This window comes from Pogoniulus pusillus, chromosome 10, assembly GCF_015220805.1.
Source record: "Pogoniulus pusillus isolate bPogPus1 chromosome 10, bPogPus1.pri, whole genome shotgun sequence".
NCBI lineage: Eukaryota > Metazoa > Chordata > Aves > Piciformes > Lybiidae > Pogoniulus > Pogoniulus pusillus.
This window is the reverse complement of record NC_087273.1, coordinates 10,255,202-10,283,069: the sequence shown is the minus strand read 5'-3', so window position 1 is coordinate 10,283,069 and position 27,868 is coordinate 10,255,202. Positions and strand designations below refer to the sequence as shown.

General features: G+C 40.2%; 1 long non-coding RNA gene across 1 annotated transcript in view; it reads left to right on the top strand.

Moving 5' to 3' along the window:
• LOC135178985 (uncharacterized) overlaps window positions 1–21,926 on the top strand; it is a 44,592-nt gene extending 22,666 nt beyond the window's left edge. Inside the window, exons 2-3 of the long non-coding RNA XR_010303814.1 lie at window positions 16,389–16,491; window positions 21,411–21,926. This is a non-coding gene — a long non-coding RNA (uncharacterized LOC135178985). The remainder of the gene's footprint in view (window positions 1–16,388; window positions 16,492–21,410) is intronic.
• The last annotated feature ends 5,942 nt before the right edge of the window (window positions 21,927–27,868 follow it).

Below are 27,868 nucleotides of genomic sequence, written 5' to 3'. Positions count from 1 at the left end.
ATTTTGAGATTCTTCAAAATGAAGAAAAATCAGAGAAACCAAATGCACTCTAGAGAAGCAGACCACTCATCTGGAGGCATTCTGCTGCAGGACAACTGTTCACTTTTTAGTTGGCAGAAAGTTAACTGTAAGGTCCAGTCTAATGTTGATGAATTACCAGTCATCAGCTGCCTCTTAAAAACCTCTGGTTAAGTGTGTAGCTGTTGGTACTAAGTCACCTGCTGACAAGGAGATAATTTAGATATGTCAGCCTGGTTCCAAACACACAGAACATAATCTGTTTTTTTAAAGTGAATGAAGATTAAGAAGTTGCATTTTTATTTGAGATAAAGAAAATACAATTCTTAGATTCCTAGAATGGTTTGGGTTGGAAGGGACCTTTAAAGATCATCTGTTTCCAACCTTCCTGCCATAGTAGGATTTTTTTGTAGGAAACAGTATTTTCAATAGTGGTAATGAACCAGCTCAGTGCCACCAGGAAAGTGATGAGTAGAGTGGTCTAATCAGAACATAGATGCCTTGTTCTGCCAGTATAATTTAGATATGGACTGCTTGTCGTGTGAAACTGTTAAGAGCATGAATGAAAGAGGATCACATCTGGCAATTAAATTATGCACTAGTTTCTGTTATTCACTAATTTAATGGTTATTAGCGTGCCTTCATTGTGTATTCTAAGAGTACTGAGGTGCTAGATATGTTTAGAAGGTAAGGGACGGCAAACCTTTAATTTAGGAACTGGAATAAATGCAGTAGAGAGGCCTGATGGTGTCCAGTGGCTGATGTAAACTCACTGCATGTCTGAGTAGATGTGTACAGAAATAATTTGCTTAGGAAAATGTTTTAGAACTAGTACTTGCTGGTTGTCCTACCACCAGGGAGGAAAGGCCTCATGGAAGGGTTGGAAGGGACATTAAAGGTCATCTAGTTCCAATGTCTCCACCATGGGCACGGACACTTTATCTGGATGAGGCACTTAGTGCCATGGTCTAGTTGATTGGATAGAACTGGGTGCTAGGTTGGAATGGATGATCTTGGAGGTCTCTTCTAACCTGGTTGATTCTATGATTCTACTAATATTCTCAAACTATCAAATCTCTCAGGTACAAGAACAGGGATGGGCCCATGAAGCCCTCTTGTAAACCAAAGACACTGAAATAGTAAAAAGATAAAATACATGAAGTTGTTGTGAGAAATATGAGGTCTTCTATGTCCCTTACCTCATGAAGAAAAAGGAAAACCACATATTGACTGAATTTTTTTAGTTCCAGTGTATTCATTAGTTTATATTTTAGTGAAAATTACAACTAGGCAATCTATGCTGGATTTTGTCCTGACCGGTTTTAGACAAGTGGAATATGTACAGAAGTGGAATATTTAGATTAAACTAGGAATGACAGCTGAAAAGTACAGCTTCAGTGGTGATCTTGCTGCCCTTATAGTTTTTTTGGTAGGTTTTCTTTCTCCTGCCATGTACATGTCACTTCTCCTTCCTTTCTTTTACACTTGCATTCATCATCCCAGCTTATGCTTCTAGGAACTGGAGCCAGAGAGCTTCTACGTTTGTGTTAGTCAAAGCTAGTGTAGCTAGGATGAAGAGATAACTGTCTGGCTGCGGAGGGACAGAACTGGCTAAGTTCCACCAGTAACATCTCTGTGCATAGTGGAAAGGGGGGAATTGAGACCTTATTTCTCAGAGAAGCATTGTAGCTAAAATCAAGTGGGGCTGAAAAGTAGACACTGAAAAGAAGTTTTTTACTGTGTGTTGTGGAGGGGATTTCTCTGTTCCTCCTCTGTTAGGGGGAGGTGAGAAATTAATTTGAGGTGGTTTTGATTTTTTATAAAATTATTTATTAAAATTAATATTTACAAATTTATACCACCCCCAACCACTATGAAATCAGGTTTTTATGCAAGTTTATGAAAATAGCTTTGGGATATATTTACAGGGATTGATTATTAAATGGAAATATCAAATTATTAACAACTATTGACAGAGAGAAAGATTTCTTAGGCTTAATGCTTCTTAACAACTCTAATGTTTGCCCAGCAAGGGCTGAAACTGTGTGTGCTCTTCAGATAGAGGTAACTTACATTACAAAGGTATTGAAGCTGTTCTTAAGTATTAATCATTAATCGCCCTCCTGGGAATCTGTCTCAGCGTGTGCCCAGTATTGGGGTCTTGGTGAGCTGGAGTCTGTCCCAGCTTGCAAGGGATGAAGTTCTTCCCAGTCTCTGGGGTAACAGTATTTCTCTAACCTTCTCTCCTGGGGTGAAGTAGTCTCTGCCTCGGTGCTGCGGCTTCTGGATGCTGTGCGTGTCCAGGGATCATCAGCTGGCAGGAATTCCTAGGTGCAGGAGAAGGATCTGTCCGTGTAGCCTCTGACACAGTCTCACAGCTAGCAGGCTGTGTTTGCAGGTTTGCAGACCATCTGGAAAGGGGTTTGCCGGGCTCTGGATCTTTCCAGACTTACAGAATAGCTGGCAAGCAATATCTATGCTGGGCAAGCAGGGTCTATGCCGTGCTGCATGGCGACAAGCTCCGTAGATGAATCTAGATAGCTCCAGGCTTATGTATGGTGTGCAGGCATGAATGTGCTCTGCTTCTCAAAGGATTCGCAGGTAGCTTGACTGCGCCTTGAGATCAATGTATGAGGTCTGAGCCTCTGTAATGCTTGCAAGTGAGCAAGGCCTGATCCTGTGTCTAGGCCATGCGAGCAGGTCAGCGCAGCAGGATGCTGCTGTGGATCAGAGCTGAGTCTAAATGCTCTGAGCTTCTGAACGGTTTGAACCTCTGGACCGTCTGACTGGACTGACCATGTGGTGCTGCTGTGCACCCCTCTTTATGGACTCTGGGCCGAGATTCGTGGCTCGTTGGACATCTAAAATGACCAATCAGGTTGGCCGTAAGCCAAACCTTGCCCCAATAGGCAGTAGAGACATGCCTGACCTTCCAATAGGGGATTACCTGCCCGGACCCCAGGGTACTCGGGCTGGGCATGTGTGTGTGTGTGTGTGTTACACAATTTGTTTGCTGCCTCGTGGGTCCTGGCAGAAGAACATGTCCGGGCATGTAGAGGCATGGTGAAGCCTCAGTTTTGGGGCTGCTGCCCCTCCACCACACTGTGCCTACATATAAAAAGGAAAAAAAATCAGCTGGATCTATTTTTGTAACACAGAGATTTGCATGGGCCACAATCAGAATCATGTACGTGAGGTTCTGCAAGTGCTGACAGTGATTCTTTAGATCTGAAGGTCCCTGAGACAAGGAGAGTTCCAGCAAAAAGGAGATATCAGATATTCAAGGTATAAGGGAGTTCCATGTCTGCAGTGCCAAATACGCAGTTCTAGAGATCACAGAATTCCATAATGTCATTTCTGCAGAGTGGGGTTTCTTTATACACTGCTGCTTCAGCTGTGAAGTGATGAGACAAAAACAGTTTGGGCCAAGAAATGCAGTGCGCATAAAAAACGTGAGTGAAGGCAGAAAGGTGAGTTCTAACAGCACTGTAATTTTAATTTTGCTGGAGTTTGGTGAGTTTTGACTGACCAAAATGTGCACGATAAACTGGAGGGGGGGAGGAATCACATAAAAATAGTACTGGGCAGACAAGGGAATAATGAGTGGTTCACTACCAAGAAGCAATGGCAAAAAAAGGTGAGGAAGGCCTCCACTGAGCAGAAATGATCAGTGGGAAGTCTGAACTGAGTTGGTTCTGGTTTTTCTACCTGCCAGATGCATTCATCAGTCTTAAGATGTTAACAGTTGTACTGTCTGCATGAGTAGTAATACAGTGATAAACCAGGTGCAGCTTACATCTTCACACAACACTTATCTTGCTGAGATCTATCCAAACCCCCTTTTCTGACTACAACTAGAAAGCTCCAATAGAGAATTCTGCAAAGCAATAGTCTTTGGTAGAACTGATATGAAAATATAGATGTACTTTGCAATACATTGATTTTGTTTTTCTTCTATTTTATTGTGTTTTCATGAATCAAAAGCAGAATATTAAAGCCAATTCTGAGCACAGAGCTGTTTTAAAGGTTATTCAGAACTTGAGATGATCTTTGAGATTCAAAGTCAGCAGCTGAATACCTAATATTCAGATCATGCTTTTTCTGAATTACTCTCCTTTTACTTGTAATGTTAAAAAAAAAGCATCTTATTGCTATAGCTACATTCAATAAAATCTACAATGCTTATGATATGCTGAATTACAAATGTCATTAGATCTTTCCTCCCTAATTAAGAAAAGATCATACTTTTGATTAGTTAAATTCTTCTCTGGGAACTGTTCAAGTCTAGTGAGGCTCTGAAAATATACCAAAGTTATTTAGAATGCCAGCTTAGCAGCATGCAAGTAAAACAAGCTTCATTTTCTTGCCACACATAGACCATGGTAAACTCCTTTAACAGTGAAAAATCACCACTGTTTTTTTTTAAACAGGCTTGCTGCTTTAAACTAGAAACCTCACCATCTGTTCTATACCAATTAAGAATGCAAGGAGAAGCTTTTTCTTGGTTAGATCAGCACATAGTAAGATTAAACTGTTTAAATGACTAGGTAACAGCTTCCCATGTCCCTACAATGATACTTCTACTTGTGCTTCCCATGTTCTCAACATAAATAAGGAAAAATGTTACCCTAGATACCATGAACGTTTTACAGTTACTAAATACCTACTTGAATCTGCTGTTAAGTACAATGTTCTGTCACCTTAGGAGTGCAGTACTCAGGGTAGGGATTTTCAAATCAGGTCTACATTCTAAAAATACCTTTAAAGTTCTTCATCTATCAGAAGCCTTGTCTTTACAAAGGCATTCTTAGGGGTTCTGATTTTAAGGAATACTGCAGCTGCAAAGACAACTTTATCAAAGGCAAAACTGGACATATGTGATTATTCTACCTAATCCATCTCTTAGAGTTGAGCAGCAGCTTCACTGCTGCCTCTGAAAAATAATTTTCAATTCTAAAGGATACTGATTGTACTCTAAAACTATTTACAAAAAGTTTCTAGGCCCTTCACTTAACTGTAGTTGCTTCAGTTTGTTCTTTTGATTCTGCACCAAGAACTTGGTGCAGAAGTGAAGAGACAGTGTAAAGGACAGCTTCAACTTATTTAGAAACAGAGCAACTTCTTAAGGGAAAAAAAATACAGAAAAATAGGGTTTGGAAGGGACTTCTGGAGGTCATCTAGTCCAACCTTCCTTCACAGCAAGTTCACCCAGAGCAGGTTGCACAGGGCAGGGTCCAGGCAGGTTTTGAATCTACACAATAATGCCATAGTTACTTTAGCTAACAAGCAAACTCACTTCTGGCAGTGAACGTGAATCATATTTACTTGGGTACTACTTCTATTAATTTCTGGGAACTCTTACCAGACGCTGAGGTCAGAAAATGGCATCTGGCTGTTGATGATCACAAATGAAGGCATTCCTTTAAAGAGTAAAACTGATGTGTCTGAATCTTCAGCAATTGTAACTGCCAAATATAATGTGTGCAGTGTAAACAGAGATTTGAGAAGTAATCAAAAGTAAGAACAGATATTTAAATACATGAAAAGCAGTCAGATTGAAGTAAAAAGATTGAGTTTGCCAAACTGTAAGAGAGAAATGGGACAAGTGAAAGAATTCCATGTCTTTTATTAAAGATGAGGTACTCTAAGGTTCTGCAACAAAGCATCACTGGGCCCATTAGGCTTCCACTGACTGCTATTGGCTCTGATTGAATGTGGGAACAGCTATGGTTTAAGTAAGAAGATTTGCAAGCCATGTATAAGAAAGCTTATAGAATCACCCAGACTTCTGACTATAAAGCAGTCATTAAATGTGCAGGAGATGGATATTAGACTGCACATTTAGAAATGTATTCTTCAAATTACTTAGAAAAGCAGGCACTGCACAAACTAACACGAGGCACTACAGATGCTGCCTCAGATTTGAATCTTCAGTTTCCACTTTTCCCTTTTTAAAATAATATCTCATATTTTATAACCATAGCCTGCTTGATAAAAACACATTCTCAGACTAAACAATCACACACATTATATAAATCCATCCTTTCTTTTCTAAGTTGCACACCAATGCTGACGTTCTCTTCCCCCATTTGGCTTCAACAATTACCTGTAAGAAAGAAATCAAATCCAGTCACACTATATTTCTTCTTTCCACAGGTTTTGTGAGTTTGTTTTCAGTCTCTCTATATTTCCACCAAACTTACTTGGACAGAAAATTTAGACATGCATGCTTAATAAATGGCCAGTTGTCAATGATGAAACACTCACTTATTCTGTGTTTGCTTGCTACAGTTAAGATTTAGCTTAGACATCTTTGAGATTACAGTGCTGTATTGTATTGTGCAGCTGAGTGAGCAGGGCTCTTGGAGGGGCACAGTCAGGCTTCAGTATTGATCTTGCTCAGTCTTCATAACTCTGCCCTTAGCAACCTGGTTTTAAACTCTTCCTTGTGCTGATGCACCTGGTACTGAGGGATTTAGGGATGCTCAGCCTGCAGAAGAGAACCCTCTGAGAGTACAACAGTTGGAAAAGATCATTGAGTCTGACCCAACACCACTATAGCCATTAAAACATGTCCTGAAGTGCCATGTCTCCTGATTTTTTCAACACCTCTAGGGATGGCAAATCCTTCACCTCCCTGGGCAGCCTGTTCTGATGCCTGGCTGCTCTTTTGGTAAAGACATTGTTCCTAATATTCATCTAAATGTCCCACAGTGCAACTTGAGTCTATTTTGTCTTGATCTTACCCTATTACAGTCATCCAATACTTAAAGACAAACCAGAAAGATGGGCACAGTCTTTTTATCAGTCTGTTGTGACAGGACAAGGAGTGATGATTTTAGAGGAGGGACAAATTAGGATAGAAGACAGGCTGAGGAGGATGCTGGGACCTTAATGCTCACAGTGTTCGTGCCAGGGTAGTGAGTCTGTGCTCATGGGTGGTGTGGTGCAACTGGAAGGGATTCCTCCTACTTGAGCTTGTGTGCTCCCCTGGAAAAAACATCTGGCTTTCTATTGGTGTATGGTCCCAGAGCACCTCAGCTCCAGCCACATCTATGCCTGTGCCCTTCCCTGGGCTCTCCCTTTCCCTATGAGGGGAGAACAGATGCTATTGAGCATCCACAGGCAGAGGAGGGTTAACTTCGGTCTTCAAGGGATAATCCTTTTCCTTATCTGTTGGCAGAAATTCTCCTCCCCACCACCTCCATCCTTTAATAAACTGCACAGCAGGGTGCTAATGAAAGAAACGGCTATTACTAAAGCATGGTTCTGTTATAGAGGCAAAACAAGTTCATGATTTTGTTTTTATCAGAGTCCAACATCCCTTAAGGGAGCAGGATGGGTTTAAAGGAGCTATTAAAATTATTGCTGGGAAATGAAATTTGATTAAAAAAGCAGCAGCCCCATTGCTTTACCAAAGCATTCAAATAAAATAGTGCTGTTTCAGGTCGTTATTTGAGCTCTGTGGGCTGCTTTATTGAAGATAGCTACTTAAAATATTACAGATATGAAACAGGAAACTGCCTAACCTTTTATTATTTGATATTTGAACAGCAAATACAGGCCACTACTAGGAAAAAGGCTTGCTTGCTCCATTAGTAAATGCTTATTGTTTATGTAGCACAATTGGGAATGCCTCTCACACAGCAGTACTGTGTGATTTTTTTAAATAATTTTATCATATATTGTTTTAAATTCAATTTGGAGGCTTAAGAAATGTCACTGTTTTCAAGGGCATCCAGCAATCAGGTCCTTGGTGATGCATGATGTTAGGTGTCCTTAGGCACTAGTGTAGAAAAGGTTGGTGTTTCATGCCTGGCTTTAAGATTGGCTTCTAAAGAAATATGTGAAGGTATATAAGATAAACTCAAAATCAAAACAACAACACCCCAAACAAGCAAGAGTAATTGTCATGGTTTTTAAAGGTAGCTGGCAGAAATTAACTCTCAAAGGAAATTAGAGAAAAAAACACAGAATTATATTTGGAGAGAGATACAGAGAAAGACAATAAAAAGCAATTACCACATCCCTGGCAAACCCCCTTGGATTTTTTCCCCCAACCCAAAAAAAGCTGAATCTAACACTCCTCAGTGCTCTGATCCTTCCCCCTCCCCTCCAGTGCCTCTGGAGGCTCCAAAACAGGCCTGCTGCTTACAAGTTCATCCTGATAAAGTGGCTCCTGCCAGACACAGGGCAGGAGGAGGAGGAAAGGAGAACGAGCTGACCTTGTGAGTTTGTAAAGAGATAGCAGAATTATGGGATTGAATAACAATCTTCTAGTCCCCAGAAGATTTTTTTTCTTTTAACCCTGTAGTCTCAATCTGAGACAGATTGCAACTTTGATACAGTAGCCATTTGTGTCTTCAGAAAGACATTCTTTGTCTTTGCTAACCATTAACAAGAAAATCATGGAATCATGTAGAATCAACCAGGTTGGAAGAGATCTCCAAGATCATCCAGGCCAACCTAGCACCCAGCCCTATCCAGTCAACTAGACCATGGCACTAAGTGCCTCATCCAGGCTTTTCTTGAACATTTCCAGGGACAGTGACTCCACCACCTCCCTGGGCAGCCCATTCCAATGCCAATCACTCTCTCTGGCAACAACTTCCTCCTAACAATCAGCCTATACTTCCCCTGGCACAACTTGAGACTGTGTCCCCTTGTTCTATTGGTGATTGCCTGGCAGAAGAGACCAACCTCCACCTGGCTACAACCTCCCTTCAGGTAGTTGTAGACAGCAATGAGGTCACCCCTGAGCCTCCTCTTCTCTAGGCTAAACAAAGATGAAGAACAGTAAAGTGCCTTAGTGTGTTTTAATGTATCTTACATTGTTATTAACAGTATTGAAACCATTTGTTTTGGTAGAAACTGCCTTATTTTTTTATCCTGTTACTGTCAGTCACACAGCTCTTATTTTCTCTTACTTTTCTCCTGTGTGTATTGCTATAGCCATTTTTGCACACCCAGAATTACAGGTAAGCAATCAGTGCCACAGGTATTTCTCCTCAGCTTCAGTCAAGTATGCAGAACTGTCCTCCTGAAGTGCTGCAGAATGAGAGCTCTGTGAAATTTCTTTGAACATATGATCGTGTGAATTAGAAGCTTCTGGGATGGTGCTATTCCTTCTGCTCATTAGAGTTAGGCAGAGTCTAGAGGTGTCTGTGGCTTGGTTTGGTTTTTAATTTGTCTTGGTATGGGCCCACAAGTGTGACATGGTTGTTATTTCTGACTGAAATTGTGTCCTAAAGCCCCTGTGAAGCTGTGGTGAATGTGTCTCATACTCTGTGACCACAGGGAGATGAAATACCAAAGCAATCAACCTATGCTTCCACCAGAATTGATGCTGTGTTGTAGAGCTTCTTTTGGTAACATCAAATTAGGGTGAATTTCTGCTTGCTTTTGTTCTCCTAAGTTAAAGGAGAGAAGGTAGCTGAATGTTAAAATAGCATTTATTTCACATTTATTGAGCAGTAGATAGGTGTTTTCTGACTGATATTTGAACAACAACAAAAAAGATTTAGTTGGTACAATCTATGTTGAGAAATACAAAACAAAATAATTTGTTAGCCAAGAAAAGAAATTATCTGACAGAAAATAAACCACTATATTTTTCTTCTCCTAGCTGATGGATATCTGACAGGACCTGTATTCTCTTTTGCCTATGACTGGAACACAAAAGAAGATGAAGTTTTGTTTTCCATGGCCAATATTTATTATGAGCACTCTTGTTATTACCATTGAGCTGTGCTGTTTAAGACCAGTGATTCTCAAAGTAGTTTTTGTTTGTGTTTGCCTCAGCCATAGCTGTCAGCATGTTCTCTGGCCTGTCTTAAGGCCCCAGCAGTCCAGCCTCAAGCCCATTATTCATGCTGCAAGTTGTTTTGCTTTGCACTCCTGCAGAGCCAGCATAATTTTCTTCTATGCAACCTAGCTCATGTCCTAGGTTCAGTGAGGGATGCCCTACCTATTACCATTGTCTGTTTGCTTCTCTAAAGATCTTGACTACTGCCAAGATTTTTCTCCAGAATGCAGCACAAACTCAGAGAAGAATCCTTTTCCCCTTCTGCATCCATCATTTTGTTGTTGCTGAGCAAGGTTTGGAGAAAAGAGAAGCAGACTTAACATTGTTCTCATACAACTACAGCAGAATGTCCTTACTGTCCAACTTTGCTCACTGCACTGGGCAGGAGAGGACCTGTAGCTCTATGCACGGCCTTTATGCCAGGGTAACCTGGTCCTCATTCTGTCCTCACCAATTCTGATTAAAAGCTGGTCTATGTAGGTGGCAGAGGTGAGGAAAATCTAGTCAACAGAGTGTGTTTTTGGAGTAAAAATGAGCGAGAAGAAAGGGAACTAGGAGATAAATGTGAGTTTCAATTTCTTTCCACATTTTCTTCTGATTCCAAACCCTTTCCACTTTCTTCCTCACAGTTTGAGAGTATGAAGGTACAATACCTTTTGTTTGCTTCCACTAGGTAGTAAAATTACTGCCTTTCATAGAAAATTCCTTACTTGTTACTTATTTTTTTTCAGCAACCCATCCCCCAAAGGGTTAAACAGTGGTGATAGAATCATAGAATCAACCAGGTTGGAAGAGACCTCCAAGATTATCCAGTCAGCTAGACCATGGCACCAAGTGCCTCATCCAGTCTTCTCTTGAACACCTCCAGGGACGGTGACTCCACGACCTCCCTGGGCAGCCCATTCCAATGCCAATCACTCTCTCTGTGAAGAACTTCCTCCTAACATCCAGCCTATGCTTCCCCCAGCACAACTTGAGACTGTGTCCCAATGTCCTTGCCTTGAGGCAGCTTCCACTCAACACAGAGGTTACACAAGTCTTGTCTTTACTCTCAGTGAGCATTTAACTTCTAGTGTTTCATGAAATGTGTAGAAGAATGCTGGAAGAAGGGAGTTTGAGGTCATATGATAGTAAAAGTACACACATGGTTCACTGCTAACCTGCAGATAGTCTTGGGATCTGTAAACAAAACTATGCTGAGATTTCAAGTCTTTAAAAAAGACTTAGAGTTCAAACTTTTCTTCCTCCAGAGAATTTTACTTCGTTTCTTGTTGAAGAATTAAATAGTCAGAAACTCTGGTGACATTCTAGAAGCACCCACTTCACAGACAGCAGGTATTTTAATCAATACAAATATGATAGTCTCTATAATCTCTTGTATTTACCCAGGAACATGGAAGAGTTGCATGAAATATCAACAGTAAAAATAATTGGTTCATCTATCTTTGTCTGTATTGTGGGGATAGCCTGTAGCACTGTAATTATCTCATGCATAAAAATCTTGCATTCAGATAATTACACACTTATTCAGCCCTGGTATAATGCATAAGACTATCACAATGAAATTATAGGACTAGATTAAATGTGAAATGCAAACTTTTAAAGGAATTGGCTAGTTTTATACAGGAGCATTATTTTATTCATCTGAAAGCATAATAAACCTTTAACTTCCGCAATATAAATCCATCTGCGTAATTGCTTACTGCTGTTGTTTTCTGCGAGGCTCATAATTCTAGAATGCCCAAATCACAGTATCACCAAGGTTGGAAGAGACCTCACAGATCATCAAGCTCAACCTGTTACCACAGAGCTCAAGGCTAGACCATGGCACCAAGTGCCACGTCCCATCCTGCCTTGAACAGCCCCAGGGACGGCGACTCCACCACCTCCCCGGGCAGCCCATTCCAGTGTCCAATGACTCTCAGTGAAGAACTTTCTCCTCACCTCAAGCCTAAATCTCCCCTGGTGCAGCGTGAGGCTGTGTCCTCTTGTTCTGGTGCTGGCCACCTGAGAGAAGAGAGCAACCTCCTCCTGTCTACAACCACCCTTCAGGTAGTTGTAGACAGCAACAAGGTCTCCCCTGAGCCTCCTCTTCTCCAGGCTAAGCAATCCCAGCTCCCTCAGCCTCTCCTTGTAGGGCTTGCGCTTGAAGCCTCTCACCAGGCTTCTCTGGACATGTTAAAGCATCTCAAAGTCCTTCTTAAATTGAGGGGCCTAGAACTGGACACAGTACTCAAGGTGTGGTCTAACCAGTGCAGAGTATAGGGGCAGAATGACCTCCCTGCTCCTGCTGGCCACACCATTCTTGATGGAGTCCAGGATGCCATTGGCCCTCTTGGCCACCTGGGCACACTGCTGGCTCATGTTCAGGCGGGTATCGATCAACACCCCCAGATCCCTTTCTGTTTGGCTGCTCTCCAGCCACTCCGACCCCAGCCTAATGAAGCTTTTTTTCCCCCCACGGTTTAGAAGAAGGTTGGAAGAAGATTTGGCATGGTCTTAGTCCACTTTTGTACTCAGGATCTAAAATAAACAGTTCCTTTTGGGATTAACATGCAAATTAGAACGTACTCCTCAAGGACTATATTGTCATCTCTTGCTACTGCCACTCGTTAACCTACAGTGCACCTTTACAATAGGCATAGTGCTATGCTAGTCTTTAATAAGACAAATATTTATGGTTTTTTTGCTAATTAACTTGCTTGCTAGTTGTAGTGGGACTATTTAGGAACTAATTATGAGTGTAATATGTAGTAGAGTGGTCGTCCATTTTCTGAAATTTCTTATTATGAAAGAATAACACATTGAATAGGGGAGGGAGAACAGTTTTAGCTTAGACCTGGTAATTTGTACTTCACTTTATTGTACTTCCTTGCTGATTAGTAGAGATAGTTCTATGGGTCAGCTCCTGATTGACCAACAGGAGCCATTTACAGCATTTAGCAGTTCACTTAGAGGTTTTGTATTGCACGTGTGCTATAGGGGAAAGAAAATCTGCTCTAGAAATGGTGGGCACAAAGAGGCTGATGTAACAGAAAGGGAAAAGAGGCTAACTGCAAAAATCCTGGCATGATTGTTTATTAGTCATTATATTTCATCACGTGACGTGTAGCAGATTCCTGCCTGGGCTGTTTTAAGTCATTCTCCTTGTGACATTGACCTATTTAATGCAATAGAAACCAGAGAACAGGAAAGGAAATCTTTCCAGCCAAGGTGTCCCCTATGAAGTGAGTAGTGTCTGCCTTGTACTGTGGTGAGAAAGGAAAATCTGTTCTTTTGGGGGCAAATAAACATTCACTGTTGATTCTTAGATACGTCTGATGGGCTACTTAGTGTGTTAGTAATATCTGAATATGCAAAAATGAACAGGAACTTCTCAGTTCAATTGCCTATCTTCAGACCACATTCCTTTTCTGTTGGGGAAAAAAGTGATTTAGAATTGAAGAGTAATATCTGTTTGATGTGATCTAGGGCATTGTTTGTACAGAGTAGAAAAAGAGAAGGTCAGGGACACTATTTACACCCCCCACACCTCCCAAACCCTCTTCATTCCTTGGCTCTGGAGAATTGCTGTCTAAATTTTGGAAACTTTGAAGGCTTTTTATTAGAGGACTTATGATCATAAAGTTTGGAAAAGATGTCTAGGATCATTAAGTCTGACCTTCTGCTCAACACCTCCATGATTACTAGACTATGTCCCAAAATACTATATTTACTCATTCTTGGAACACTTTCAGAGATAGTGACTCCACCACCTGCCTGATAATCTTGGGTTTCCTCAAGTAACTCTCTTCTTTGGATTCCTTTCACTCCCCCCACTCCTATTGCAATAAATTGCATGGATTCTTCCTCTTCACAGCAAGAAAAGGAACGGAATTGTGTTGAAATGACTCAAATTTCAAATGAAGGCAAACTCAATCTGTACCTAAATGCATCATAATTATGAATGTAGCAGGAGAGAGAGGAAAGCAGCTAGTAATAGACCAGGTTGTGTGCCTTGAGGCTGTTAGGTTTAGAATAGATTCAGTGATGTTTTTCTTAGATCAACCTTAAAGAAGCAGGAAGTTGTTTAATAAAAAGCCTGTGTAGGCACATTGCAGAAAGCATCCATTATTAATCTGTGTAATGAAACAAGTCAGATTCTGTTGAACGAGTCTTTATTCCTGCTGAAATTTAGCATTCATCTGCAACTGTTTCTCATTATTCCTCATATCTGAGACACTGAAATGCCAGTAAAAAATGAGTGATTGGGAAGGGAAAAGTCTTATTACAACGTACCTGCTTCACATCCCTGTTTTTTGCTGCGATGTTTGTTCCATTATTTTCCTCTGAGCACTGTTCAACCCAGCCATAAATGGTTCAAGCTATTCAGCTTGTTTCTTGACATGTCAGCCATACCTTCAGCACCAAGGCTGTAATAAGGAGACACATTTACTGAGGTGCCTGTAACTCTGTCAAAGTGCCACAGAAGACTTAATTTCTACTGAATAGAAGCATGTATTTCATTTTAATGTCTCATCCAAAGAACATCACTTCTAACTAACCACACCATTACCTGTCTTGTCACGTCATCTTTCCTTTCCCTAAATCTAGGGTAAGCTCTATGTCGAGGGTTTAAGTGTCTTGAAGTAATTTGTAAGACCAATTTTTGTTCCATTAATTAGAAGCTTCAATTTCAAAGCATAGAGGATGTTTATCATCAGATGTAGGCATAGCCCTGATGACAAAGTTTGAAACTGGAAGCATTGGATGTAATTTCTTAAAAATAACAAGAGCTTTTCTTTAACTTTGTGCTTTGGATCAGGTTATTTCTTTCTGTATGCATTCTAAAATGTAAATGGTAGAAATTAACTCATGATGCTTTGTTGTGTTTGTTTCCCAAATTTCCAATTTGCCTGAAAACTTCCTGGTTTATTTTGTCTCTCTCCAGAACTGACTGTACACTTTTAATTACAAGCAGCAGGAGAAACAGGATTTGCAATTAAATACAAAATGATCTTCATATACAGCTTCTGTATCAATTGTAGGAGAGTAAGTGGTGGGACTGTAAATAGAGATAAAAGGAAAACTGTGGAAAATTTCTGCCTTCTTTATTTGTCAGTGTTGTGTGTGTGCCTGTTTTATTTGGTCTGTCGTGTAGGTTGTTGCATATACACAACTAAAATGTAAGAAATTCTGGGCATAGCCTATTGCAACATCAGCACTTCCACACGGATATGAAGTTTTCCAACGTTCTCTGCTTCTCTCGATGCTATCAATCTAGCTGAATATGTGCTGTACCTGCTCCTGTGTTTAAAGCACTAAGCAGGGGAAAAGTTTTTGTCTTGATCAACTGTGCATTTGAATGATGGAAACTGTTTCATAATGTGGTCAGTATTGCAGTATTTCCTAAGTTGTGAGTGCCTTTGTTTTTCCTGGTTGCTGGTAGTGTTATGGTTTTACATGATAGTAATGTATTAGAAATTATAGCAGAGCACTCTAAAATCTCCAGATAATCACAATTCTGTAGATTTCTTGCCTTAAATTATGTTATAGTAATTGACATAATCTACTGCACGTACATTTATACCTTTAGACATGGGAAATCTGTTGTTACAGTCTAAGGGCTTAGGAGTATTTTGAATTTTAGAGTAGTTATAGCAGATTTCTAATTAATTTCCATGAGCTTTTGCTTTGGAAGAGGAAAATTTTAAAAGAGCAATCAGTCTATCTAGCTCTGGGTCAGCATTCAGTATATGGATAGAACAGAACTCATTCTGAAATGAAGCATTTTTGAGTGGTGATCACAAGAGACAATCAGGCCTTAATGTAAAAGGAGTATCATGATGCATGTGATCATATATAAAAAACCCAAAACTGTAATAAAAATGGACTGAAAAAGTAGGGCTTTGTAAAATGAGAATGTGTAATGATGTGAACAGATGAAACTGAACAGTGGTCCAGCATTATCAGCTACCAGAGAGCAGACTGGGAGCAGTAATTGTAGTTTCAGTAATACAAGCAATGTAATTGAGGTTGGAAAGATAGGGGAAGGAAATGAGCAGCAGTGATCACAATCTCATTTGATTTAGCATTATAGCAGATATTAAGGCTCCAGGACTACAAAGGCAAAAATAATGTAAAAAAATGCCAAGCTCAGTAAAAATAGGAGAATAGTGTCCAATGCCATAAACCCAATGGGAAATCTTTGAGGGTTCAAAGATTTGGCACTATTTGAAGTAAGAATTCAAATACAAGCATTACAGGTCTTGTAATCAATCAATGAGTGGAAACACTCTTTGTGAGTGGTGACCTGATGAGAGAAAAGATGGTAACCATAGTTCCTGTTGCAGCAACTGTTAAGGTCTTTGTTTCCACTTACTCTAGGAGATGTGCAGGTGCCCAGGCCTTTAAAAGGAGAAACAGTTATAAAGATGTGTGTCTGCAGTGGATAAAGGCTGCAGGTTTTGAGATTCATATATGAATAATTAATATTTGAGACTCAATTTATTTATTTCTTGGGAAATGGGCATAAGTGTTGCTGAAATATACTTTTTCCTGATCTAAGCATTTCATTACTGTTCAGGTGTTCTTTCAATTGCTGTGTCACTGCAAAAAGCTGACAGTCACTGGGTACGATCAGGTGAATGAACTCCCTTTTGCTACAGAGCTCCTGTAGCAAAGATAAGGTGTGTTTAGACTATAGTCCTGAATTCTGGTGATCTTTGGCTCTCCTAATTTAAGAGCTTTGGGTAATTGTAACACTGCCTATCTAGATTTTAGCCTAAGTCAGAGATGTGTGTGTCTAAATATTGGCAGTGGTAATTAAGAGAAATTTCTTCCTATCAAAAACTACTGAAACTGAGTATAGAGCTTTCTGAACGTGATCTCTGCAAAAATCATAGAATCAACCAGGTTGGAAGAGACCTCCAAGATCATCCAGTCCAACCTAGCACCCAGCCCTAGCCAGTCAACTAGACCATGGCACCAAGTGCCTCATCCAGGCTTTTCTTGAACACCCCCAGGGACGGTGACTCCACCACCTCCCTGGGCAGCCCATTCCAATGCCAATCACTCTCTCTGGGAAGAACTTCCTCCTAACATCCAGCCTATGAAATTACAAAAATAAATGTTTCTTTATATCACAGAAGATATTTGATATAAGAATTGTAATTTTTGCCAAGATTTTCCTAAGTTCTGGGTTCTGATAATCAATTTTTACTCAAGACTAATATCTGTATCCTAGATGACATGATGAAATCCTTCCAAGATATTGGTGGGCTTTAACTATAGTTAAAAATACAAATTCTGGCTTGTCCTCCAGCAGTCTTCACTACAATTAGTTGTCATTAATAATGCAGTGTTGAAAAAGTTTGCTGAAGAAATCCAGAGCATTAATATTTTATAGTTGCTAATATGCCTTGATTTCAGTTCACATTTTCCTACTTGAGCAAGGGAAAAGTGGTTTTGAGCAGTGTTTTTCCATACGAGTAGAGAAATATTAATCATTTTCTCAGGAAACTCTCATGGGAAGTTGCATCTCAGCAAAGCTTATTTTCAGGCTTCTCTCTTGTTCAAGTTTGTTCTGATTAACATTACATGAGCCTTTTGCTTTAAGTCTACGTGAGAAATCTTGGTGTGCCAAAGCCTGGGGCAGAATTTCCCTGCTTATATTTGAAATGAAAACCTGACCCTTTTAATAAGCAAAGATTTGACAAATGCCAAAGCTCTGAATGAGACCTGAACACAAAAGCTCCTTCCATATAATCACTTGCTAACAGCTAAACTTTGGGGTTTTTCACTATCTGAAGGCTGTACAGCCTAAGAGTATGTTCACCCATTTTAACTTCATCAAAAGCAGTCTCATCGACTTTGGTGATGACTCATAATGGTTGATACAATTTAACACAGTAGAGGAAATTGGTGTGTCAAATCAAATTGAAAGTGGATTTTTCAATGTATTTCAGAATAGAGCTAAGGCAAAACGTTTCCTGTGTGCTCTGCTACCTGCCTATGGAGAAGCCAGAACCCAGTCTTTATAGTAGTACAGAAATTAAGTTAGAATGATCCTAAAAAAAAATCAATTGCCATAAAACCAGACAGAAACCTTGTTTGAAATCACTTAAGTATGGCTTAGTGGCAGAAAGCGTCCAAGAATAATATTGTGGTTTATGTGATTAATTTAGTCCCCACAGACACTGAAAATATTTTCTTGCTTGTGAGTATTCCAATGAATTTAGATGACTTTGACATACTATTATCTCTGTAATAATTACTTATTCTGATCATCAATGAAGGAATTAATCTTGTGTTTCACCATAACCTTAATGAAGTGATGATTTTGTCGCTGTTTAACTGGAGAAATTGTTAGTATGTAATTGTTTAGAGAATTCTGCTGCACCCATAAAGTAAGTTATGGGAGGTTGTTCTTCCCCTGTACTCAGCACTGCTCAGGCCACATCTTGAGTGCTGTGTCCGGTTCTGGGCTCCTCAATTCAAGAGAGATGTTGAGGTGCTGGAATGTGTCCAGAGAAAGGCAACAAAGCTGGTGAGGGGCCTGGAACACAAACCCTATGAGGAGAGGCTGAGGGAGCTGGGGTTGTTTAGCCCGGAGAAGAGGAGGCTCAGGGGTGACCTCATTGCTGTCTACAACTACCTGAAGGGAGGCTGTAGTCAGGTGGGGGGTGGCCTCTTCTGCCAGGCAACCAGCAATAGAACAAGGGGACACAGTCTCAAGTTGTGCTGGGGGAGGTCTAGGCTGGATGTTAGGAGGAAGTTGTTGGCAGAGAGAGTGATTGGCATTGGAATGGGCTGCCCAGGGAGGTGGTGGAGTCACCGACCCTGGAGGTGTTCAAGAAAAGCCTGGATGAGGCACTTAGTGCCATGGTCTAGTTGACTGGCTAGGGCTGGGTGCTAGGTTGGCCTGGCTGATCTTGGAGGTCTCTTCCAACCTGGTTGATTCTATGATTCTATGTCTTCGAAGGATAGAAATCCAATTCCTATAGCTGTTGAAATGAGACTCACTTCTCACTATGGTGCTGGTGGTTGGTGGTGGTTTGGTGGTTGTCATTGAAATAAATTTCATTTCTTCTAGGACATAAGATGAAGGTAATGTTTTGAGATGTATTCTTGAATTAAAAATTCCTGATTTGATTCTAATAAAATGACTTTTGTTTGTATTAGGAAAGTTGGTGTTTCCTTGGATACTGCTTTATGGGAGTTTCTGCATCTGCCTCTTCCAGAGAGCTCTTTGCCTATGCTGTGATGTGCTTGTGTCTTTGAAGGGGAAAAAATCAGAACACAATTAGTGGAATTCTAAGATTTTAGGCACCAATGAATTAGCAGAATTTGTCTTTCCAACCTATGATAAGTTGTAATGAAATAATGATGACGGGTACAAGATACTCTTGGGGACATTCCAACTGGATATAAAAGAAAACTTTTGAGGGAAATTAGACATTGGAATAATCGTAGAATCAAGCAGGTTGGAAGAGACCTCCAAGATCATCCAGTCCAATCTAGCACCCAGCCCTAACCAGTCAACTAGACCACAGCACTAAGTCCCAGAGAAGTGATGAAGTCCTCAATATTGGGCAGTTTGGAGATTAATTTAGATGGGATGCTGGACCAGCTTGTCTAGACCAGGCTTTTGCTAAGGAAGTCTGGACCAGACAATCATTGAGGTCCCTTCCAACCTGGGATACTGTGATTCTATTTCATGAACTTTCAGAAGAATTCTGCTACCTTTCTTTTCTATTTCTCCCAAGTTGCCATTATGTAGAAATAAGGAATGTCCAATGATTATTTTGCCACAGTGTAAAGGTGTTGTGGGAGCTATTTGCATCGGTTAGCATGGTCAGAATCTGTCAGTATTTTGCCTTACACAGAATGTAGTTGACCTTTTTCTGATTTGAGTATATTGTTCTGATTCAAAAAAATTTCAAAGTATCTCCTAAAAAAATGTTTTTTAAAATCTAAATCTGCCATATTTTCTTAAATTGACATTACAGAGGGAACCTGTCTAAATCATTATTTACTCAAGAATGCTCTAAATTACCCGACTCATTAATTCCCTACTTTATTAATGGCCTTGTCAGCATTTAAGAGCAGCATAACTAATCAAATGTCAACAATATGCAATTACTACAAACTGAAAAGTGATCTTCGTTCTTATACTTCTGCTTTTAATGAGCTCAATGCAAAACAAACCCTCCTGTAATGGCAGTGTTTCTCAGGTATTCAGGATAAAGTGGTGGTTTGGGATTACCAACACCAGTAATTCTTTGAAGAAAGGATTCAGGGTATAGAATTTTTTTTTTAGATTCATTTTATGAGACTCAATTTTATAGGTAAATTAGTTCTCTACAGGATATCGTTTCAGTTTACGTGATAATTACTAATTAGTCTGCCAAAATGCACACTCAAAATGTTAGTTTTTCTTAATCTATTCCTATTTTAAACTGTTTTATTTTTTAAAGTATACTTAGAATTATAGAATCAACCAGGTTGGAAGAGACCTCCAAGATCATCCAGGCCAACCTAGCACCCAGACCTAGCCAGTCAACCAGACCACAGCACCAAGTGCCTCATCCAATTTTTTCTTGAACACCCCCAGGGATGGTGACTCCACCTCCCTGGGCAGCCCATTCCCACAGCAAATCACTCTCTCTGTGAAGAACTTCCTCCTAACATCCAGCCTACACTTCCCCTGGCACAGTTTGAGACTGTGTCCCCTTGTTCTGTTGCTGATGCCTGGGAGAAGAGACCCAACCCCCACCTGGCTACAACCTCCCTTCTGGTAGTTGTAGACAGCAATGAGGTCACCCCTGAGCCTCCTCTTCTCCAGGCTAAACAACCCCAGCTCCCTCAGCCTCTCCTCATAGGGTTTGTGTTCCAGGCCCCTCACCAGCTTTGTTACCCCTCTCTGGACACGTTCCAGCACCTCAACTTCTCTCTTGAATTGAGGAGCCCAGAACTGGACACAGGACTCAAGGTGTGGCCTGAGCAGTGCTGAGTACAGGGGAAGAGTAACCTCCCTTGTCCTGCTGGCCACACTGCTTCTCTTGCAAATCTCCATATTCCTCCAAAAATGTGGAAATGACCTGAGCTGATGTGGCTTGAACCAAGTAATCCTTTTTTTTCTTCAAAACATCGCTGTCCTACTTTTCTCATACTACATTAATAAGATTTATGGAGGTTATTCCTAACTTTGCTTTGAAATAAAAATGAACCAAACAAATTTTTCTCAATGAAACGAATTCCAAAGTTTGACCTTTTTTTTTTGTTTTGTTTTGTTTTGTTGTTTGTTTTTAAAGGAAAATCTGTTTAAGCTATCTTTAGTGATTTTACAATTTTGGAACTGAAGAAAGTCTTGAAACCTGAAATGAAAATGGTGGTTTTGAGACACTATGGTCTATCCAAGTTTAGCTCCACTGACTATTAAGATTAAAACCAACAAATGAACACGGTGAGATTGGGAATTATTTCATGTATGAAAGACATTGCATCTGTGGCAGTAATTCTCCTTCTACTGATTTTTGTTTTTCTTTTCATGTTTGCTGGGGAGAATGTTTTGTGCTAATTGCACTTCTAACTCGTAACTTTGTAGGTGTGGGTGAAAGCCATCAGTTATTATCCACTGCATGGAGAAGAGGCTTGGCTCTAGTGTCTGCATTTCCTGCAGCGTGAACACCTGTATCCACTCCTCTGGCATAAACCAAGTTTAAGTTAATTGCAGCATCTTCAATGAAGTGTCAGCAGGGGAAATTTGTAGCAGATGTGTAGCTTTTTATAGTAGTTCTTTGTTCTTAGATTGTGTACAGTTGAATCTTTCAGCGTGTTGGGCCAGAGATGTGAGGTGTGTCTGGTGTGGCTAATAGACCACTTCAGACCACGATTCCTTTGGCACTGATTGCACGAATGAGAAGAGCTCAGAGGAGGTGTATGACCAAGTGACCTCTGCAAGTTCTTTTCAACCTCAGCCAGTCTGTAACTTTGGCAAAGCATGTCCAGCAGCACTGGATATGTTTTCAGATACTTTGTGAGATCCTTATTGACACCTAGAAGATTCTCAGAGTTGTGGTTTCTTTTTTTTGTTCATCTGCTAATAAAAATTAATTAGTAACATGATATAGTCATCAGAAAAGAAGGAAAAAAAGCTCCCAAATACCACTCTACTTATGCAAATGGTACAGCTGGTGCTTTTTGAGGTAGTACCAGTGACTATTTCAAAGCAGACTCAGACATCCAGTCAGTTGATGGCAAGATCAATCAAAACCATGGCTTGTTATATTTTATTTTTTTTATAGAACTCTAGAACACCAGAGTACACCCCACTGTTGAGTTGGCCTCTCCTCTAGGCTGCAAGGGAGAGGGAGAGACAGCAGACTTACACCACTGTGATGCACAATGGTCAATCCATTTATTGAAGCTAAGCGTGATACCTATAGAGTGGAGTTTGGTAGAGGGACGTGTACTTTGATAGGCTTACAAACAAGAGATGGGCTGTCCACATGCACAGAGGCAGACCTGACCAACTACCCCCCTTAATCCTCCTTTGCAGCAACTTAGCCACAACATTGCTTGTTCCCAGAGCTGACCAACCTGCCTTCCTCGCTCAGCTCCAGATAGCAGCTCTCTGCCAGCCTCCCAAGGCCACTTTTCTGCAGCTGTGCCTCCTTATCAGAATGACCCAAGTTTGTTCAGTTACTCTGCCTGTTCTTTTCACTTCAGTTCTGCTCAAACTCTAACATCTCACTTATATGAAGATATTAAAATATTATGTGAAAGCATGTAATTACTAAGCACACTTACTAACTTGTTGCAGGATGTCTTCCTGATTAAAATTCACTCTTATGGAACATTCAGATCAATTCAACTTCAATTTCTTTTCCGTTCCCTCTCCTTCCCCCACACTAGTCTCAATAATAAATCTTTTTGAAAAATAGAAAGTTGTAGCTTTAAGACTGCACCTTACAAGCTGTACTGATTGTTTGCTAAGTACAAGGTGGAAAAAGTATGAAAATTTAATAGGTAAACATAATTTTTAAAGCTACAGGTAGAACTTGGGTGCCAGTTTGTCTGCTTTGTTGTTGTACATCAGGAATTTGGGTCAACAGAAGAGGGAGATAAGTAGTCTGTATCTAACCAACCCTTGCTAAAATATGTTTTGATTTTTTAAAATCTAACTGATTTACAGTCACCTGCTGCTCTTCATTATGAAGTATATCACCCTTGTCACAGAATCACTGAATGTTAAGGATTGGAAGGGACCTTGAAAGATCATCCAGTCCAACACCCCTGCCAGAGCAGAATCACCTACAGTAGGCCACGTAGGAATGCTTCCAGCAGGGTTTTGAAAATCTCCAGAGAAGGAAACTTCACAACCTCTCTGGGCAGCCTGCTTCAGGGCTCTGTCACCATCACAGTGAAAACGCTTTTCCTTATGTTCACAGGCAACCTCCTCTGCTCCACTTTGCATCCATTGCCCCTTGCCCTATCATTGGACAGCACTGGGAAGAGCCTGCCTCTGTTCTCCTGACATTGACCTTTGCATCTTTATAAACATGAATGAGATCACCCCTTGGTCTCTTCTCCAAATGAAAAAGCCCCAGCTCTCTCAGCCTTTCTTCAGCAGGGAGATGTTTCACTGCCTTCAGCCTCTTTGTGGCCCTGTGCTAGACTCTTTCAAGCAGCTCCCTGAGGTCCCTCTTGAACTTAGAGTGGCCCAGAACTGGGTGCAATATTCCAGATGTAGCCTCAGCAGTGCAGATTGGAAAGGAAGGAGAACCTCTCACAACCCTCAACCCAGGATGTAATGCTCTCCAGGATGTCCTTGGTCTTCCTGGCCACAAGTGCACATTGCACTAGACTGTCTGAAATACACAGCCTGTAGCTGCTGAGTCTTGGAGTAGCAATAACTACTGTTTGCTTGAGTGTTTATTTTGTTGTAATTCTGAATATCTCCCAAGCAGATTTACCTCTAATTCTCTACCTAGTGTGACTGCTATTTTTGTGTGAGTGCCAGTTGTGAACGTGAGCAAAGCTGCTGTTGTTTCCCCTCCAACACTTTCTAATTGGTACAGCTAAGGCAGAGTTGACTTCTGCTGTGACCATGCCATTGAAATGGCTTGTGTTGTTGCATCTGTTTTCTGGTTTGGTTGACCATTTATTCATTTTTTCCAAGCTAAATTGAGTTATCTCAGCTAAAGAGCTTTCACATAAAGTAGCACTTTGCACCTTACATCCTGTTGCCAGTAAAAAGCTATTGAAGAGGCTGGAATGGTAACAGTATGAAGACTTGAAACTGGAAAAGTGCTGGTTTGCACTCAGCTGTCACTGAAGGACCAAATATGATTATATTCAGAAATTCTGTATTATATCATCAAACTGAGTCAGGTGTTCTCTACATCCAAGTATTGACACAAGGAGATGTATCTTACTTCTCCCCCTGGTGCCTCTGTTTTTGGAAGACAGTTTTGTTTTTCTTGGGTGAGCTGGGGTTGTTCAGCATGGAAAAGAGGAGGCTATGGGGGGACCTCATTGCTGTCTACAACTACCTGAATGGAGGCTGTAGCCAGATGGGGGTTGGTTTCTTCTGCAAGGCAACCAGAAACAGAATGAGGGGACACAGTCTCAAGTTGTGCTGGGGGAAGTGTAGGCTGGATGTTAGGAGGAAGTTCTTCACAGAGAGAGTGATTGATATTGGAATGGGCTGCCCAGGGAGGTGGTGGAGTTGTCGTCCCTGGAGGTGTTGAAAAAAAGCCTGGATGAGGCACTTAGTGCCATGGTCTAGTTGACTGGCTAGGGCTGGGTGCTAGGTTGGACTGGATGATCTTGGAGGTCTCTTCCAACCTCGTTGATTCTATGAAAAGTAACATTTTTAGTCTACTTAAGACTCGAGTTTGTTTCTTAACCACATTTTTACTTAAAGTTACTCTATTATGGTTATTGTGGACGTTGGATGGTGGAATATTTTCAGTGATAGGACTATATAGGTTTTGTCAAGTATTTATCTACTTATTTATGCACCTAGACAGTCTTTAAATAATTATCTGCATTGTTTTAAAACTAAATGTTGCATTTTTTTAACTGTTCCACATCTTCACAAGTGAGAAATGGAGAAAATAAATTATAGTGCACAATTGAGTAATCACATGTTTTGGTAACGAAGATATACTTTTCTTATATCTTTATGCCAGAATGTAACCTGTTGACTTGGTTCCATGCCCTTGGAAATATAGAATTGAATTATCCACAACTTGATGAAAAAGATTAGGCCAAATATTACAATAGAATATTTTTTCTTATAGAAATCTGTGGTTATTTAACACTGTTTTGTTAGAGAGTTCAAAAATCACAGGACTGGGTTCTGCTACAGAGAGTTGTTAAATCGTTAAATGATACAGTGCCTGAAAAAGGATTTTTCCACTCGAAAGAGGAGGGATGGGCCATGCATAGTTAAATGAAATAGTCAGATAGGCAATGTCAGCTGTGTCTTTTTCAGCCTTTCACAAAGCCTGGTCATTAATCAGTGACTGCTGCAATTAATAGAATGGTGGTTCTTGATCTTAATAAGCTTTGGGTTATGTGCTGGGTGTAATAGTTCTGTAGAAGTAAATCAGATTCACAAGAAAGCCATCTCACATATTTTTCGAGCAGCAAAGTATCAAGTAGAGAATTCTGATCAGCTTGATCTTGCTAGATTTCTAAAGCAATCTCCTGAGAAACAAAAACTTACCAAGACAAATTCTTTTAACCCCATAAGAGACTGATTTTCCCCCTCTCACCATACAGAGTGGAATGCTAGTATTGCACATCTGCATAGTTGTGCAGAGATCTGTTCCATATCAATATCTTACATGTTTTGCTTGTTGAATTCTCCATTAATGAATTTTTATGTGGTTTCCAATTTCTTGTCTGACTGCAGAGAAATACATACACCTGATAATGACTGTAAATGATTGGCTGTCAAAAAACAATGGCTAGCTTTCATCTCTGCTGCATCTTCATTATTGATAATATAGATCTCTTACACTTTGAATTTCTCACTGTTCAGTTAAAAAAAGCTGTTAATAGGATGCTGGAAAGTAAATTTTCCTGTAGTGTCATCCTAGGGAAGGAAGGAAGATCTACCTTTATACATATCCATTACATGTTGTGCAGAAGCTCAAGGATAGGAGTTCTGCTTTTATCTCATGCTGCATGTAATTACATGACAAGACTGGAAGTGGAAACTTACTACTGTTGTGCAAACTAGGGTAAATTTCTTGCATTCCTTGGCAAAGTGTTGCAGTGTGAACATAAGGCTTAGGTGTGGATGTGTTGACTTGTACCTCCATACACTTCCACCTTGATTGTTTCTTTTTCAGTGACAGCAACAATTAATCAAAGGCATAAAAGTTACAGTGTTGGAAACTAATGTGAGTTATCACCAGAGCAGATGGTGTATGATAAAAAACTATAGTCAATAAGATTTTTTTTCTAGAAATAACCCTTTTAGCAGATAGGTGAGGAAGAGCAAATCAGGTAGTGCCATCACAAAGGCAGGCTGAAGTGAGATGTTGAGAGCTGGGCTGGACTGGCCCTGAGCATTCTCAGCTCAGTTGAGGATGATTCTGTGATAAGTGCTGTTGTTTTGAGGATTGAGGTTGGACTAATTGTCTTTCAGAGATCCTCTTACAATTGAGCTATCCTGTGAGACTGATAAATATTTGTATACAGAATTTCTCAGTTACACACATTGAGAAGGAAGTCACCGGTGTCAAAAGGAAATGGACTTGGATATTTATGCATTCAGACTGATCTTTGAGCAAATCATACAGTAAATTTAGCATTAGAGTTCAGAGAATTGGATAAAAATGCATAGGAAATAAAACGTTGCTTCAGTATAAACTCCCTCTAGAGTGGAATCCAAAACATTGCAGTGTTTTTGACTCACTAAGCTTCTGGAAGCAGTTTATGTTCATCAGGGTAGCATCTGTCCAACCCTTCCTTATTCTCTTCTGGATCATGTATCATTTGTCCTCCCACAGCTGTCATGAAAGTGTCATAAAGTTGGCATAAATTCCATGTCATCTGTTCTGGCAGTTTTCAGAGAAATCTAATCCTCTTCTTACATCTGATCCTGATTGTGTTTATACTGCTTGGTGATCCAATGGATTATCCAAGACACAACTTTGAATGGGTTTCTTGTGAATTCATCATCTTTATGATGTAAAGTCCCAAAAGATGCAACAAGGAGAAGTTGGTGGTGGTGTGTTTGTTTTTATTCTTCGGTGTGCTTTTGTTGGTGGTGGTTTTGGGTTTTGTTTGTTTATCTTTATCATTTGGCAATGAGTTTTCTAAGATGGGGAGTTCAATTGAAGGTAGTTCTATTTTGGAGTCCTTTTACATGTATTCCACCTCTTCCTGTTATCACTGGGAGATTTTCTACAAACACAGAAGTTTGGTAAAAGGCTTCTCTGATAAGGTTTGCTACCATTTGGTAGAGTGGTGTTAAACTATCAGATATATGTGATGTTATGTATGTGATAGAATCATGCTAGCTCTATGAGATTTTGTTGGGTAGTCCACAGATGTCTCTGTTTCAAAAGCCTGACTTATTGCAGTCCATGCTTCATACAAAGAATTTCAATACAGACTTTGCTTCAAACTCATAAGAAGTCTCTATTAAAACTTATATGTGTAACTGCACACTGCAGCTGGGACTTCCATTCATAGAACCTATGGTCCATAAATATTCACACAAAATGTCTTGGGACATCTCAGTTGTGCTTTAGAGATTTCAACAGCTTAAGTTACCAGTCAACATCTGCTCTGTGACTTTGTTTTTTTCCCCCATAGTTTCATGTTTTGCCATCTTAGTCTCTTTTGATCTACAGCATTTCTGCAGGGCCTTTCTTTTTGTTATCAAGGAACTTCAGTGGCTGACATAGCACAAGTCTACTTTCTTCCTGATGGAAAACACTATTTCTTTCCTTTGTAAAGCTCTCTCTATATTGCTCACATCTTGATCTTTCCCTAACTTTGATGCTATCATGGAGATTTCTAATTAATCCTGCTAAC